At 38.1% G+C, this 15,856-nt stretch overlaps 1 long non-coding RNA gene across 1 annotated transcript in view; it reads left to right on the forward strand.

The window, feature by feature from the left end:
- LOC103141468 (uncharacterized) overlaps window positions 1-1,407 on the forward strand; it is an 11,627-nt gene extending 10,220 nt beyond the window's left edge. The window contains exon 3 of the long non-coding RNA XR_476584.2: window positions 1,081-1,407. This is a non-coding gene — a long non-coding RNA (uncharacterized LOC103141468). The remainder of the gene's footprint in view (window positions 1-1,080) is intronic.
- The last annotated feature ends 14,449 nt before the right edge of the window (window positions 1,408-15,856 follow it).

Here is a 15,856-nt window from a genome sequence, read left to right on the forward strand (position 1 = left end):
GTCTTTGGACGTCTTTGCTTTTCTTTCTTTCCTTATTCTTTCCATTTATGTCAGGTAAATGAATGTATGTCTCTGTTGTTCTGCAGTTTCTGTGTAAGTTTATGCATTGTCTTATATTGGATTAAACTCTGTAATTCTGTGACGTCAACACGCATTGCTGTTTTCTTCTGAGTGACTACACATGGCCGCCGCGAGAGGACCTGGGATCTAAGAGGAAGAGAGAGAGCCAAACTTTTTCCAAAATTAACTAATTTAGATATTCTTCCTTAACACTGGTATTTTCAAACTAGCGTACTAAACAGTAGACTATGGATGGAATGAATAATTGGTCAAATTTCATGACATACTGGCTCCTCACTGAGACTCTATTTATATATTTGTGGAAATATTCAGAACTTCAGAGGTGCCGTGTGAGAGAAACGGTCACAGACATACCAAGAAATGTCATCAGCAAGTTGACCTAATGGGCTGGCCAGTTCTGGTGGACTGATTACTATTTTTAACTTTAGCATGAGTGCACGTGGTGTGGTGGATTACTTCAAAAAAATAAATAAATAAAAAGGTTTGCTGTGGCTATGCCGTTTGCGTTGAGCTTGTGTAAGTTTGTTGCTCTGGATTTGATGCATGAATGCACCACTAACCAGGGAAGTTAAGGGATTTAGAGTCAGGATTGAAATTCTACAAGCAGCCAAAGACTGTTGGCTGTGGCTGTGATAAAATATATGTGACAAATAAAATGTATTCAGTATTTTTCAAAAGGATTCACATCCCTTATTTTTCATGTTTTGTTGTATTACAAACACAAACTTTGTTGTAATTTTGCCGTGACCCTGAGTGTGTTCTGTGATCATCCTGTCATTCAGAGGATCTCTGTTGGTGAGGTGGACGCAGACTGCATACTTGTTGGCAATTTTCCTAATCAAGCTGTTGGAGATATAAGGAGCTGCAGGACGATCATTCAGTGTCTGATGATTAACATTTACTCTTCTTAGTCTCAGGAGTTGTGCCTTGCGAGTACTAGAATCTCTGATTATTTGGAAGATAATTTTTTATTTACCTGATTTCCTTCTGTGCTCCCAGGCTGAAGAAACTGCTTCAGTGCTGGATTCCCTCCATGAGAAAGAACTGCTCCAAGCATAACCCAAGCCAACCATTGCTCCATTCTCCACACATCATCTGCCTGTCTGTCTGCTCTCTGTCACCCTGTCCCTTTTCTGAACCCCTGGATTCACCAATGAGCTGCAATAGTGTACACCACTTCCTGGATCAGTCACCATGTTACTGCTGACATACAGCCAGTTTCAGCTGTGTGTTTTTTATGGAAGGAAGAACTTTATGAACCTACAGATTAAAACTTTGGTCAATTGAGCTTTGCTTTGCAATTTAGCTCAAGTTGATTAACATAAATTTTATGTTTTTACAAATCCTCAATTGGACTTGGGTCTGGACTTTGACTGAGTCATTCCAGTTTATAATTAAAACTGGGTCTAAGTCATTCATTGTAACCTCAGTATCTAACGTAAATTATTTCAAAATGTTGCATCTTTTTAAAGATGTCATCTGGAACTGTAGCGTTATTTGTATCAGTAAGTGGGAGTTATATGCAATGCTTCCCACCCTAAATCCAACTTACAAATTTGAAAATGTTATTCTGTCAAAGGAATTTCATCAGTTCATACAAACGTCTTAATGTTAACTGGGATGTATACTACAATTCCCTCAGATGTTTAACTGTTATTCTGAATTTAGTGCTACAATATAAAAAGCACACATTCAAAGCTCTAGAGGATATGAACGTTAAGTGGGTATTCATGGGGTTTACTCTCCCACAGTCACTCTTGCGGGACTACTAAATTACTATATTTTGAGCTCTAATTACTTTGTAATGAACAATAAAAGAATCCTAGGCCACCCACTCAGCAGCTGCACAATGACTGGCCGTCCTTGGAGGAAAAACATTCAGGAATTCAATGCCACAGTGATTCATTGGTGTGGTGTCTTTTCATATTTTTTCTGATAGAATCTTGGTAGTAGATTTGAAAATAGGGAATCCATATTCATCAGAAAGCATTGGCGTTTGGAAAAGGACTGGTTTAATTTTTCCCCATAGCTGTGCCGTTCAGCAAGGGAAAAGCCTTTGTCATGTTTGTTGCTAAGAGCAACATGTAAGGTTGCACTGGCATAATTTGTGACTTCACAAAGGGGAAATCCTAAAAGCTTCAGTTTGATAAGTGGCTAATATTCTGTTTGCCAAGCCCTCAAACTGAAGTGTTAACATATCAGAGATTATAAAAAGAACAGTTTTTGTTTTTTTTGTTTGTTTGTTTGTTTTTGTTTTTATCAGAATCACTGGCCAATGATTGTATGCACAATGAATTTGATTTTGGTTTCATGTGCTCACAGTGAACAGACAACTTTAAAGGAAGCCTTCATTTTGCAGAGTGCTGGTCTTTGTCCTAATTTAAATGGCTGGCAGGTTGCATCCTGCAATATCTAAATCTCCGTAATTATTTCAACGCCCAGCTTTAGGCAGCTAAGTGCTTTTATCATAACAGTGCACTTCATGTACAGTGTCCTTGGGATCTCGGTCCAGTTAATTTTCTGTACATGATTTACACCTTTAAATGTTTGAGGTGGTGGCAGTCCAATGACAAATTCAAGGCTTCTGAGAGGCTGCCCACAATAAATTACAGTGCCTTGAAAAACTCTGAGCTACATAATCATGAGAAGACTTTAAATTAAAACCTGTAATGAAAGAAATGCCATTTGCAAAAGCCTTGAAGGAGAATGCCAAACCAGCGCTGCTTCTTGTTGGAGCTGCAGTTTCCAGCCAAGCTCCTGCCTTGCTGAGCCCCTCTTCACCACGCCGTCTCCGCACAGCTCCATCAGACTAGTGGCAGCAGCAATTACCAAACACAACTGTGGGTCTGCTGAATTTATCATACAAATTACCTCTCACTCCAGTGCTCTTAAAAACGGTCATAAATGGCACAAAGGACAAACATTGGTGTAATGATGTGTGGAAGGTGGAGTATCAGAGAGAAGGAGCTTCTTAAAGGGGCAGTATTGTGAAAATTCCAGACACATAACGTTTACATTAACGGTCTTACATTGAGCTGTTATAAAAATGCTCTTTGCAATTTAGCACTTTGAAATTGGGCCTCTGTCTCTTTAAGAAACTCCTGCTCCTTGTCCTGCAATGTTCCTCTTTATTGTTTTTACCAGCATTTGCACTGAGAAGTAGCTTGTATAAAGAGCTCAGCAGACCTGCAGTTCCAAAAGGTGTTTGCTAATTGTTGCTGCCCCTTGATTGAGGGAGCCGAGTGGGGGAGGGGTCCTCGGTAAGGCAGAAGCTCGACTTGGAGACCCGGTTTGAAGGAGGTTCATGCAAAAGTTACACCCCTCCTTTGTCCAAACAGAATGATTACCAGGGAAGATTAGAGGATTTCTCCAACATGCATGAAAGAATCAAAGTGATGCTCCAGGTATGTTTGATGAGGGAATAATATTACAACATTCATAAAGCTACTTTANCTAGAGGATATGAACGTTAAGTGGGTATTCATGGGGTTTACTCTCCCACAGTCACTCTTGCGGGACTACTAAATTACTATATTTTGAGCTCTAATTACTTTGTAATGAACAATAAAAGAATCCTAGGCCACCCACTCAGCAGCTGCACAATGACTGGCCGTCCTTGGAGGAAAAACATTCAGGAATTCAATGCCACAGTGATTCATTGGTGTGGTGTCTTTTCATATTTTTTCTGATAGAATCTTGGTAGTAGATTTGAAAATAGGGAATCCATATTCATCAGAAAGCATTGGCGTTTGGAAAAGGACTGGTTTAATTTTTCCCCATAGCTGTGCCGTTCAGCAAGGGAAAAGCCTTTGTCATGTTTGTTGCTAAGAGCAACATGTAAGGTTGCACTGGCATAATTTGTGACTTCACAAAGGGGAAATCCTAAAAGCTTCAGTTTGATAAGTGGCTAATATTCTGTTTGCCAAGCCCTCAAACTGAAGTGTTAACATATCAGAGATTATAAAAAGAACAGTTTTTGTTTTTTTTGTTTGTTTGTTTGTTTTTGTTTTTATCAGAATCACTGGCCAATGATTGTATGCACAATGAATTTGATTTTGGTTTCATGTGCTCACAGTGAACAGACAACTTTAAAGGAAGCCTTCATTTTGCAGAGTGCTGGTCTTTGTCCTAATTTAAATGGCTGGCAGGTTGCATCCTGCAATATCTAAATCTCCGTAATTATTTCAACGCCCAGCTTTAGGCAGCTAAGTGCTTTTATCATAACAGTGCACTTCATGTACAGTGTCCTTGGGATCTCGGTCCAGTTAATTTTCTGTACATGATTTACACCTTTAAATGTTTGAGGTGGTGGCAGTCCAATGACAAATTCAAGGCTTCTGAGAGGCTGCCCACAATAAATTACAGTGCCTTGAAAAACTCTGAGCTACATAATCATGAGAAGACTTTAAATTAAAACCTGTAATGAAAGAAATGCCATTTGCAAAAGCCTTGAAGGAGAATGCCAAACCAGCGCTGCTTCTTGTTGGAGCTGCAGTTTCCAGCCAAGCTCCTGCCTTGCTGAGCCCCTCTTCACCACGCCGTCTCCGCACAGCTCCATCAGACTAGTGGCAGCAGCAATTACCAAACACAACTGTGGGTCTGCTGAATTTATCATACAAATTACCTCTCACTCCAGTGCTCTTAAAAACGGTCATAAATGGCACAAAGGACAAACATTGGTGTAATGATGTGTGGAAGGTGGAGTATCAGAGAGAAGGAGCTTCTTAAAGGGGCAGTATTGTGAAAATTCCAGACACATAACGTTTACATTAACGGTCTTACATTGAGCTGTTATAAAAATGCTCTATATATCAAACATGACTTAAAAGAAATTTGACTTTGCAATTTAACACTTTGAAATTGGGTCTCTGTCTCTTTAAGAAACTCCTGCTCCTTGTACTGCAATGTTCCTCTTTATTGTTTTTACCAGCATTTGCACTGAGAAGTAGCTTGTATAAAGAGCTCAGCAGACCTGCAGTTCCAAAAGGCGTTTGCTAATTGTTGCTGCCTCTTGATTGAGGGAGCCGAGTGGGGGAGGGGTCCTCGGTAAGGCAGAAGCTCGACTTGGAGACCCGGTTTGAAGGAGGTTCATGCAAAAGTTACACCCCTCCTTTGTCCAAACAGAATGACTACCAGGGAAGATTAGAGGATTTCTCCAACATGCATGAAAGAATCAAAGTGATGCTCCAGGTATGTTTGATGAGGGAATAATATTACAACATTCATAAAGCTACTTTANTAGAGGATTTCTCCAACATGCATGAAAGAATCAAAGTGATGCTCCAGGTATGTTTGATGAGGGAATAATATTACAACATTCATAAAGCTACTTTATGTGGCAGGAAGAGGTATAGGCTACACCTGCTGGCGGGGTGATTGTAAGTGGGCCAATAGCGCCAGAGGGCGCTCAGTATAAAAACAGAGGTGAGCTCCAGTCTGAGACTCGTTGTTTGCTGTGGACACGTCGCGCACCGCGCTTCCGTGTTGAGCCGTCTGTGCGCAGAGTACAGGTGAGGTTGGCTGGCTGCGTATTTATAACTGCTTGTACATTGTAGTCATAGAGCCTTTTATCAGCAGAAACGTACGGGCACATGTACCTCCACGTTTCATCGTGGGTGAGGTGGTTTCTACAATAAGAGCCGACATTTGAGCGTTCCCATTTGGGTACAAGTGAGGAGAGCTCGTCCCGATCGGTATGTGGACTCGGTGACAAATCTTGTGATTTATTCCTTTGTTTTAAACTATTATTGTTGTTTAGGAATCTCCACGGATCATCCCACTTAATGCTGCTGCTTTGTTTGGACTGAATTACCGCTTATTTAGCGGTCAAGATCGGCGTGTGGGACACGCCCCCACCCCTCTTCTGAACTCAGGACAAGGAGAGGCTGATCGCACTGATTTCGGATCGAATTGGACCAGATTGCTCATTTTGTTGTGCTTGTTAAGCACAAGGACTTTTTATGGTTTTATCTACATATTTTTATCTTTTATTGCCTGTATTTTAATGATTGATTTTTTCCTTTTTATTTTCTTTAGACCGCCGGTGGTGCGCTCGGGTCTGGATGCGGCGTCCCTTTTGGTGTGACTGAAGTGATTAGCATCAATAGGTGGAGGGAATAATAGAGAGTGAGTGACTCCACGGGTGTCTGCTTTGATTTTGTTTTTGTTTTGGAGCCTACCATCCAGGACCTGACCGTATACCTAGTTGGATTTATTTTGTGAATTTTCTTTTGTTCAGATACAGGTATTTTTATTCTTTGTAATAAATTATTATTGTCTTGAAACTTGTCTCTCGCTCATTGCAAAACCGGACCTGCGTCCCTTTATCAATTCCTGGGTGAAAATCCCAGGTGGCGTTGTTGGCAACACTCAAAATTGTATAGTCCAAACCCTTGAATGCCACATTTAAATAATAACTGAAGTTACTTGACTGTGCTATAAAATGGCACCATGTCCCAGGAAATTACATAATAATTCAGAAAGTAATAATTGAGAACTACTTTAGCCTCGTTTCCAAATTCTCTTTTAAATAAACCTGGTTTCTTAACTTTCACAGTCCATACAAAACAGGGACATCATTGTGCTATTTTATTGGATCAATTTTTACTTGCACTTTCTTACTGTTTTACTTTTAGTAAATGTATCTTTAAAAAAAATCTAACCCATAGCTATATCCTTGCCCTGCCCGTGTGAATTTTTGTAAAATGAAACTTTCATGATTTTTCAAAATAACTACAGCAATCGTATGTGTTAACAGTTTTAGAGATCCTTATTTTGTTTGGAATATATTTGTGCTCTACCAACGGAAAAAAAAAAATAAAAACACACGTCTGCAACAACATAAAATAACTTCACAAATGCTGGATATTTTCCAACTGGTTCAACAAGGTTTTCACTTAATGTTATTCAGAACTCGAGTCATTCTCCCTCTGCCCTCAGCTTGTAGTCATGTTGAGCAAAACAATTATTTTTACTAGGTCTCTTAAGCTATGCTGGCAATGAAGTGCAGCTACTGCACCTCATCTTGGCTGATCAGATGAATTGAGGCAAGACAAGTGAAAATGCACTTATTATAAACTATTAAAGAAGAGTGAGTAAGAAGAGATTCCTACCATGTTAGACATAAGGATTAACAAAAAATCCAGCCATGTCTTAGTGATAAGACATGCTTTGTTTATGGTTCTAACATGGTTTCTGCTTGCTTGGAAAAGGCTTATTTATCATGCATCAGGCGAAAATGACGTTTTCAAATGAGCAAAGCAAACAAATTATCTGCTCACCAGGGATTTACATTCAGCTTCAATATTTGAAAGCATATGAGCTAAATGAAAGCGGACATTAGAAATAATTTTTGCTGGATGTTTTTCTGTGATCAGCCAACGTTTATGAATCAGTACGGAAACAACAAGCATGAGAACTCGATAAGCTGAGGCCCTCAAACCCGTATGGGATGATACCATTTCATGCAATTTGTAAACAAAGTAGATTATGTGTAAAATGGGACTGTCAAATGCAGGGAGATCAAATCTACTTTGCAGTTCCTTCAAAGATTTGTTTGTCTTATCAGTTCTTTAGAAACTAAATTGGTAAAAAAAAAAAAAAGAAAAATCACCTGTCGGACCAGAAATAATGCAACGAATCCTTTCGTTTTTCTAACAGCAGAAATCAGTTTTGCTGCATGGTGCCCGAACCTTTACTTTCCCAGTAAAAGTTGCATTAATGTACATTAAAGTAGGCAAAATACACATACAACAGTAATGATTTCCTGGTTAATGTCAAGTTGTCATAACAAAGACATTTTGAATAATGTCAACTTTGTATTAAAAGTGTCATAATTTACCGAATGACGCTTTATGACAACAGTCGTAAATATTCATGAAGGCTTATTCATGTTCATGACAGGTGTTATGTCATGTTTATGACAGTGTCATGACAGTCTTATTCACCCCCCTTCAAATAAAGTGTTACCGAAAGCTTATATTAGAATATGTTTCAGGGAGCAAATTACTCTGACTTTCCAACAAAACCTTGTGGTCTACTTTACTGCTTAGGAACAGAGATTTGATCTAAGTAAACATTTTATAGATTAAATTTGCAGAGTTGCTCCAAGTTGTGTTAAAGGAAGAAAGAGTAAAGAAGGAGAGAAAACACCAAACACACAGTGAGCCAGACCAAATCAAAGCTTTGCCTCTAAATTGTGATGGCAGAGCAAATTTAGTAAAAAGGAAAAAAAAGAAGATTCACTTTCCGTAATTCAATGACAAGCTCCAGTGAACAGTTTCATCATTTTGCTGGTGGTAGAGTGCATATTCCAAGGACGGCCACAATTTTTGACCCAAAGGACACGGAGGTGTTTAGTGGAATCTGCGTCTCTCTCAGAGAAAATCAAACATTTTGCTCATTAGGTGCTCTTATTTCCTCTCTCTGTGACTCTGCCTATATGGATGGGACTCTAATGGCAGCCCTCATTGCTGTTCATCAGAAAGAGCTGCTAATATCTGCCACACAGTTTCTGCTGCAACTTCAGTCGCTGCTGAGATGTGAGTGGCTGCTGTTCAAAGAGTGATTCATCTGCTCTCAACTGAACAAGACACCTGTTTGTGGGTGAGTAGGCTTGTGCACATATGTGTCCGTTTCTGAGGATTTTTATTTTATAATGTTGACCAGCAACCTCTGTTACATAGTCGTGAACCCACCCTCCGATGGCACTTTCTTTTCCTGACTTTGGATCATTCGGGTGAACCCGACAGGACTACTGATGCTGCTGAAGTCTGTGCTTTAATGTGTCGACTGGTTTGGACCTACAAAAGGTCTGACTGATAAGAGCTTTCGGTTGCCTGATACTTGTGTCAATTTTTAGACTGCAAAGCCATTTTTTTTTTCTTTTATCACATGATGTTCTTACTCTTAACTTTAAAAAAAGAAACCCCTAATTTCTCTAGGAATGCAAAGATGAACAGTAGAGCTCTGAAACTGGTTTTCATCAAAGGACTCTGACATGTAAGTGAAAAGCAGACTAATGAGGGCAAGACGCTTACATGGGTTTCTGCAGCCACATAAGACAGAGTGACACGCATTTCGATGAAACCTCCCACACAGTCACTAGTAGTTAGCAGAAAACGCCAGCAGTTATTTAAAAAAAAACATTATTTTTTTTTGATGGTGTGGCTTTGAGGAAACTGTTTCAGCTGCATATTTCATTTGCTTTTAAGTCTCCTTGATGAATTTGGGGCAATTAAAACTTATAATCAGTTAAATGTAGAATCAGTTTTTATCAGAACCTTTATTTATCAGCTGGGGCTGACATAATAGTTTTGTTGTATGTCAAGCAGAAAGTTTAAGGTTTATAAATGACATGTTTATGTTCAAGAGTTCTTAAGCATTAAAGTGAAAAATCACATCTTAGATCATGTTGTAAAAGTGTTGAAGTCTTATAGCATTCCTTTTTTTTTTCCCTTAACATCTGAAATCATGGTTTCCTGTTTTAGTTCAGTTAAGATTACCAAACATATTCACATTTACTTAAATGCCAGAAAAATGAAAGACATTTCTTTAGACTTTTTTGCTACTTCCTTTAAATTAAGAAGCTTACTTTAGATACACAAATATTGCTATGCCTACACGACTTGATGCCACGGCTCTGAGCGATATTTCACAAGTTAAATGGAGGTACCCTCTGGGAAGGAGTCTGAAGTAGTTGCACATTTTATGTATTTCTTGTAAGACATTTGTTGAGGTTTTTAAAAACAGCTTTACCTGCAGAGGATACATTATTTGTTTATATTTGGGAGTTTCACATCTCAGAAAAAGACAGTTTACCAGAGTTGTGTGGACGTTCTGAGTGTCTGTTGTTTCACTGGAGGAGGCTCTCAGTTTCAGAGTTCACCAATAAACTGGTTTTGTTTACAGAATGAACAATTTAAATTCATCCATGCTCTTTTCAGAACTTGTCGATAGGATCTATCTGGAAACCAATTCACTCCTGGTGACTTTAAGCTCGTCTTTTTTTAAAGCAATATCATGAGAATCTTGACAAAATCAGTCAAGTCATCACAAACTGCATAGGAGAGACAAGCAGCATGTTTCTCTGGACTGGCCACTCCTGTCCAAACCAATGTTTTCCCCAAAGCCCCTATTTCTGACTGACATAATTCATCATTTCAAAGTCCTACTTTTTGAATTACCAGATAACAGATAAGTCAGCTAGAAGAATGGTTACAATTTACTGCCTGGTCCCAAGTTGGATTAGATTGTTTTGTTTTTTTTTTCAATTTTGACCTGATTTGTTTTGCTGTTGAATTTTGCAGCTTCAGGGGCATTTTGTCTGTGTGTTCACAGTAAGACTGCTACAAGCCTTCGTTTATTTGAGTTTATTTTTTGTTATACTCATACAAAATTAAGTAATACTATGAAAGATTGCGAAGCATAACCGTTTATTTCTTCTTTAAACCGTCATCCTCCTGTACACCACCTGCCAACCGTCTCTCCACACGGATTTCTATGTTTTCTACACAGAAGGCACCTCCGGTATTAGTCTATTCTCTGAAGGTCCCAGAGCTCATGAAAAATTGCACACTCAAATGCGTAACGTGTCTAACTCATGCATTGCAACAAAGAGGAAAAAACTTGGTGGAAAATCTTGTGTATAATTGCCTTTGTGCTGTCCTCTCAGATCCCCACATTTATCAAGCTACTGTTCTATTATTCTTTTAAGGTCAGCTTAACATTTCAGTCTGAAACAATCTCTGAGTCATGATATTATTGTTCTAAAAGCATTGTCTCAATATTTAGAAAGGAGGTTTGAGTTTGAGTATAAATAACCATTCCAAAGGCAATTGTTCAAAAAAAAAAAGTAATTTAAATCAAAATTACCATATCTGGGCACCACTTAACCATCAGGAAATAACAAATATTAACTCTCAGTTATTGCTTATAGATACCTACCTGATAAGTCATTTTCAGAAAGAGAGAGAAAGATATATATAGAGGGAGTTATATAATCCACATGACATCAAAGAGTTTCCTACCCTGAAACTCTTCCTCGTCTTCCTCCTGTAACCAGAAGTGAGTTAATGCCGTTCTTTCTTAAAAGTTTTTATATCGGCCTCTTTGTTCGTGGTGAGCAACTCCATTATTCAAATGCTGGAGTCCCAACAAGGGGGTATCAGCTACTGTGTACTTTCTCAGAGTAAATATGTGAAGTAGTAATAATAAAAGATGATTTCACATGTTGTGTGTAGATATAAGGGCTTTTTCCTCATGAATTCCAGTTGCTTTTTGTTTTGATTTATGCTATTTTGTCAGGTCACAGAATCAGCCATAAAGGATTATTGAACAGAAACTGTGAGATTGTTTTAACAAGTTTTTGCTTCACTGTAATTATAACTTGTTCATCAGTTTTTGTCTTTTTTTGGGGGGGGGATAATTGGGACGTCAAAAGATTCCAACATCCATCTGGTCTCGTAATTGAATTGAGCGAGAGATTATTTTCAGCATTTTTCATTTTTACTACGGTGTCCAAAACATGCACACAAAGGCATCCATTGAAACAAGTTTTAAACGAGTTCTAGTTATAAAATCAATCAAAATTCTGTTACTACTAACCTGCACTGCAAAAATCAATTTACATAAGTAAGCATTGTTGCTCTCAATTTTCTGTGCAGGTTTTTCAGTAGAACCGTGGAGGGGAGGTATTTTAATTGTCAGCCTTGAGGGTTATTTTATTCTCTCTCTGGTTTTTGTTTAGCAAAAAACAATTTTCTAGAGAAGATTATCTTCTAGTATGTAAGTGTTTCCCGCTGATTTACGTAACAGAACTCAGGTTCATCTTGTGCAGTCTCAAGAAACAGAAATTCCCAACAAACAGACTTGCAAAGCTGACGCATATTACCACATTATTTGTTTTGTGCACACAGCATCGTCCTACACAGGATGAATACACATACATAGGGTGATGCAGCTTTGCTAAAGATTGACATTTACATTGCAATAGAAAGATATATTTCCGTCAAAATCATTTCTCAGAAACGTATTCAGCAGAAATGTGCTAAAACTAAAAACGTATGGTTACATTAAATGTAACCAGATCTCATAATCTGTTGCTGTTTGACTTATAATGTTTCCTTCACTGACTTCGTACATGATTTTCATTGTGCGAAGGTGCGTAGTAAAAGTAAATGACCCTGCTTTCTGGAGGGTGCATTCATAGTAATGAGCAAAGGCAACACATCCTAGTTAAACCTGTTTCTGCTTCTTAAAAAACAAGGCCAAGATAAAGGATTGTTGGGGTTCTTTTGCATTTTCTCCACCTTTAATGTGAACTACAATCTGAAAAACACTGCTGCAAAGAAGCTAAAGTATTTTAGAGGCAAATATAGAAAATATGCAACGAGAATAATGTGGTTGTGCAAGTGTCCACTAATCATCTGCTGAGGCACATTTGCATTTAATTACAGCACTCATTCTTATGGGAGTCTATCAGCCCAGCACATCTTGAATTTGCACTATTTCCCCAAACTTATTAGCCAAATGCTCCCGATCTCTCCTCACTGCAGTTGGACAGGCAGGTTGCTACATATTTTCAGCTCTAAGGCCTGGCTGGGCCACTCCAAAACTTTAATCCTGTCTGGTTAAAATGATTTTTTTTTTTTTAAACCTGGATGTATAGTTTTTCTTGTAGTTGTGCTTAAAGATGAAATTCTTCTTCATCTTAATTTCATTTTAATTTAGAAGGATTCTCCAAGATCGACTGGTAGCTCGAACTGTTTAGCATCCTCTCCATCTTGACAGATGCTCCAGTGAAGAAAAGCAGCCCCAAAGCGTGACACTGCCAGTTCTGTGACTCATTCTGTTGGTCTCATCAAACACCTTTTCCTACATGCTTTTGTGAGGTGATTTCATTTATTAGGAAAGGCTTAAATTTTGCTCCCCCATGTGTGCTATATGTGCACCCTGACCGGTGTTCTTATTGTCTGATTATCAATTTGGAGGAACGTCCCGTTCTTGGTTAACGTCGCCATTGCAACACATATTTTCTCCCTTTGATTACGATGACATTGAAAATTATTTGGTATAATTCTGCTGATCAAAATGGGCTTCAACAGAGTTCCTCTACATCCCTTTGATGCCTTCAGAGCTTTTTGCAGCCTTGCTTTTCATGAAAGATAAGAAAACATCAGAAAACAAGATTGTCTGAATTTTGGGATTAATCGGAGATACTTTAAATGATCAGATTTATGCATGATCATATTGAAACATTCCTTCTGTGGTTATATAGATCCTAGTGAACAGGTACATGTACAGGTCCAGATATCTGGGCTAGTTTGTACCTGTGATCTGGGAAAAAAGAAATATAAGGCAACAATATTTTGCCAGCTGGAATATAAGTAAAGCTGAAATTATGAATAAATGTGCCCAGCATTTTTTTTTTTTTATTGAATATTATGCTGACTGATGATGACAAAAACACCTTGAGTCTTTTTGTTGTCCTCTGATCTGGAATAAACTCACTCAAAACCTGAGATGTTTTGTATTTCATGTCTGTAAACATGTATTTTCTACAGAAATGAGCCGTTTGACTGAACACTAATGAGTGATTAAAGGCAAAGTTTTGATTATATCTTTCGATTCTTGTTATAGAGTTTTTGACATATGACATTCTCTTTTTTTTTTTAACAAACCTTGAATGTTTTATCTTGCCTTTGATTTCCTGTAGAGAACTTTGCATTACTCTATGAACGAATGGTGCAATGCAGGTATGGATCTGCCTTATTTCAAAAGTACACCTTGTCCTTTATAATGCACATTTACTCTGTCACCTAATTTATTTTTGTACGTCTGAATAGCAGCTTTTTAGACTAGCTGCCGTATCACTCCCTTGCTGTTCCTCAGACTTCTACTGTTACTTATTTGGATGAAACTTGTTCAGCTAATAAAATTGGATCGACGGCTCATTTCGGGAAGGTGACACATGGATATGAGTTCCCAGTGGAATCTTTCTCAAAGTATCACACCAACCTTAAATTTAACTTAACATACTATTCATTGTTTCCCTGATTAAAAAAATATATAATTATGTTGCATGTTATTTACTCCCCAACACAGCTTCTACTTGCTATTCACGCCAAACAAGGACGGAAATCGATAGGTAACAATTATGTGGTAATGACATTAAAGGAGGCGTTCCATCCATCTGTCTCTCTTAAGTGACTAATAACTGATGTTGGAGAAAATTACTCTAATGCTATACAAGGTTTATCCAAGGTTGTTTCATACCATCTACCTTCCGTTTAGTTCCCACGCTGTGAACTGAACATTTGGTTCATTTTATTTGTGTTGCTCTCGATATGCAATTGTGTAGGTGGTGGAAAAGCTGGCATGTTTGGAAAATAATAGATTACAGTTCGGTAAAACAAAACAAAAGAAATTATATTAAAAAAAAAAGCCATTTATCAAGTGCTCCTTTAGCCGTGGACCTCTAATTTACAATTCTTGAAGAAGAAGAAGAGCATTAAAAGTCATCAAAAGCCCACAGTGGGTGTTAAAAAATGTGGAGGACAGGGAAATGATTATGTGCCAGGGGATATTTGTTTCGCAGGCTACTTTTAATCAACAGATAGGTGGGAAATGACGTGAGGTGCGTACACGCACACACACACACACACACACACACACACACACACTGTGATGATTCAAACAAGCCTTAATCACCTCCAGGGCTGTGCTGTGGCACATGGGAGACAGCAATCTCTGCAGGGGTTTTATCACAACTTACACATCATTTTTACTGATCTGATATAATATCTACCCTCCCTTCGACTTCTGCTCACAAATATTTGAAGAGTGGTCTGACTCTGTTCTTTCAGGCTTTCTCACAGGTGTGAAATGTGTAAGTCTGAAACATGACATTAGTTCTTTGTAGTTGCAGCATCAATGAAAGGAACATTTTTAGTCTGGTCTCAGCTCTGGACTTGTATTTTTGTTTCTTATCTAACTTTCCAATTAGTGGTTTCCCACTTTTTCACTTTTTGGTGGGAAAAAATAGAAACATATTATTGAGAACCAGCTGTTTCAATTAAAGATTTTTGGACTCAGTTTGAATTATAGCCATTTTACATGTTTCTAATTATTAGTGTTTTGATGCATTTTTAGTATTCATATCCTGGATTTTTTTCCCCCAGTTTGTCATATTAAAACCAACAACTTTACCATATTCCAAAGAGATTCACGTAATGGACTAACACAATGTACATAACTGTGAAGCGCAGGGTAAATGTTTTTTTTAAGCTTGTTAGAAATAAAAATCTGATATCTTATGCACTTTTCCATGGATAAGGTTGTTGCAGCAAGAGCCCTCATCTCAGGACCTGCTTGTGATCCTCTGTGTTCGATCCTCTGTCCAGTTGTGTTCGATCAATTCAAACAAGTGAATCTAGCAATTTTAAAGGATATAGCTGAACATATAAAGCCATAGAGTTCTCCGTATGATCCTGCTCGGCCTCACCTCTTTAAGGAGGCTTTCCCAAGCATAGGGCAATTGATGTTCGCTGTTGTAAACAGCAGTTTGCTGTCAGGTATTGTCCCTGCTTCAGCATTTATTTTATTTTTTTTTTCATAAACTCCCTTACATTTCTAAAGATTTTAGAGAAATTGCCATTTCTCTGGTTAAGTCCCTTTCAGACGAATACAACAATATGGAGGTTTTCCAGTCAGGTTTAATGAGTTTTTAATGACGTCATCCTTTTCTCTTCTAACTGAGAGGAACAGGATAAACAAG

The sequence above is a fragment of the Poecilia formosa genome, unplaced genomic scaffold, assembly GCF_000485575.1.
Source record: "Poecilia formosa unplaced genomic scaffold, Poecilia_formosa-5.1.2 Scaffold84, whole genome shotgun sequence".
Lineage (NCBI taxonomy): Eukaryota > Metazoa > Chordata > Actinopteri > Cyprinodontiformes > Poeciliidae > Poecilia > Poecilia formosa.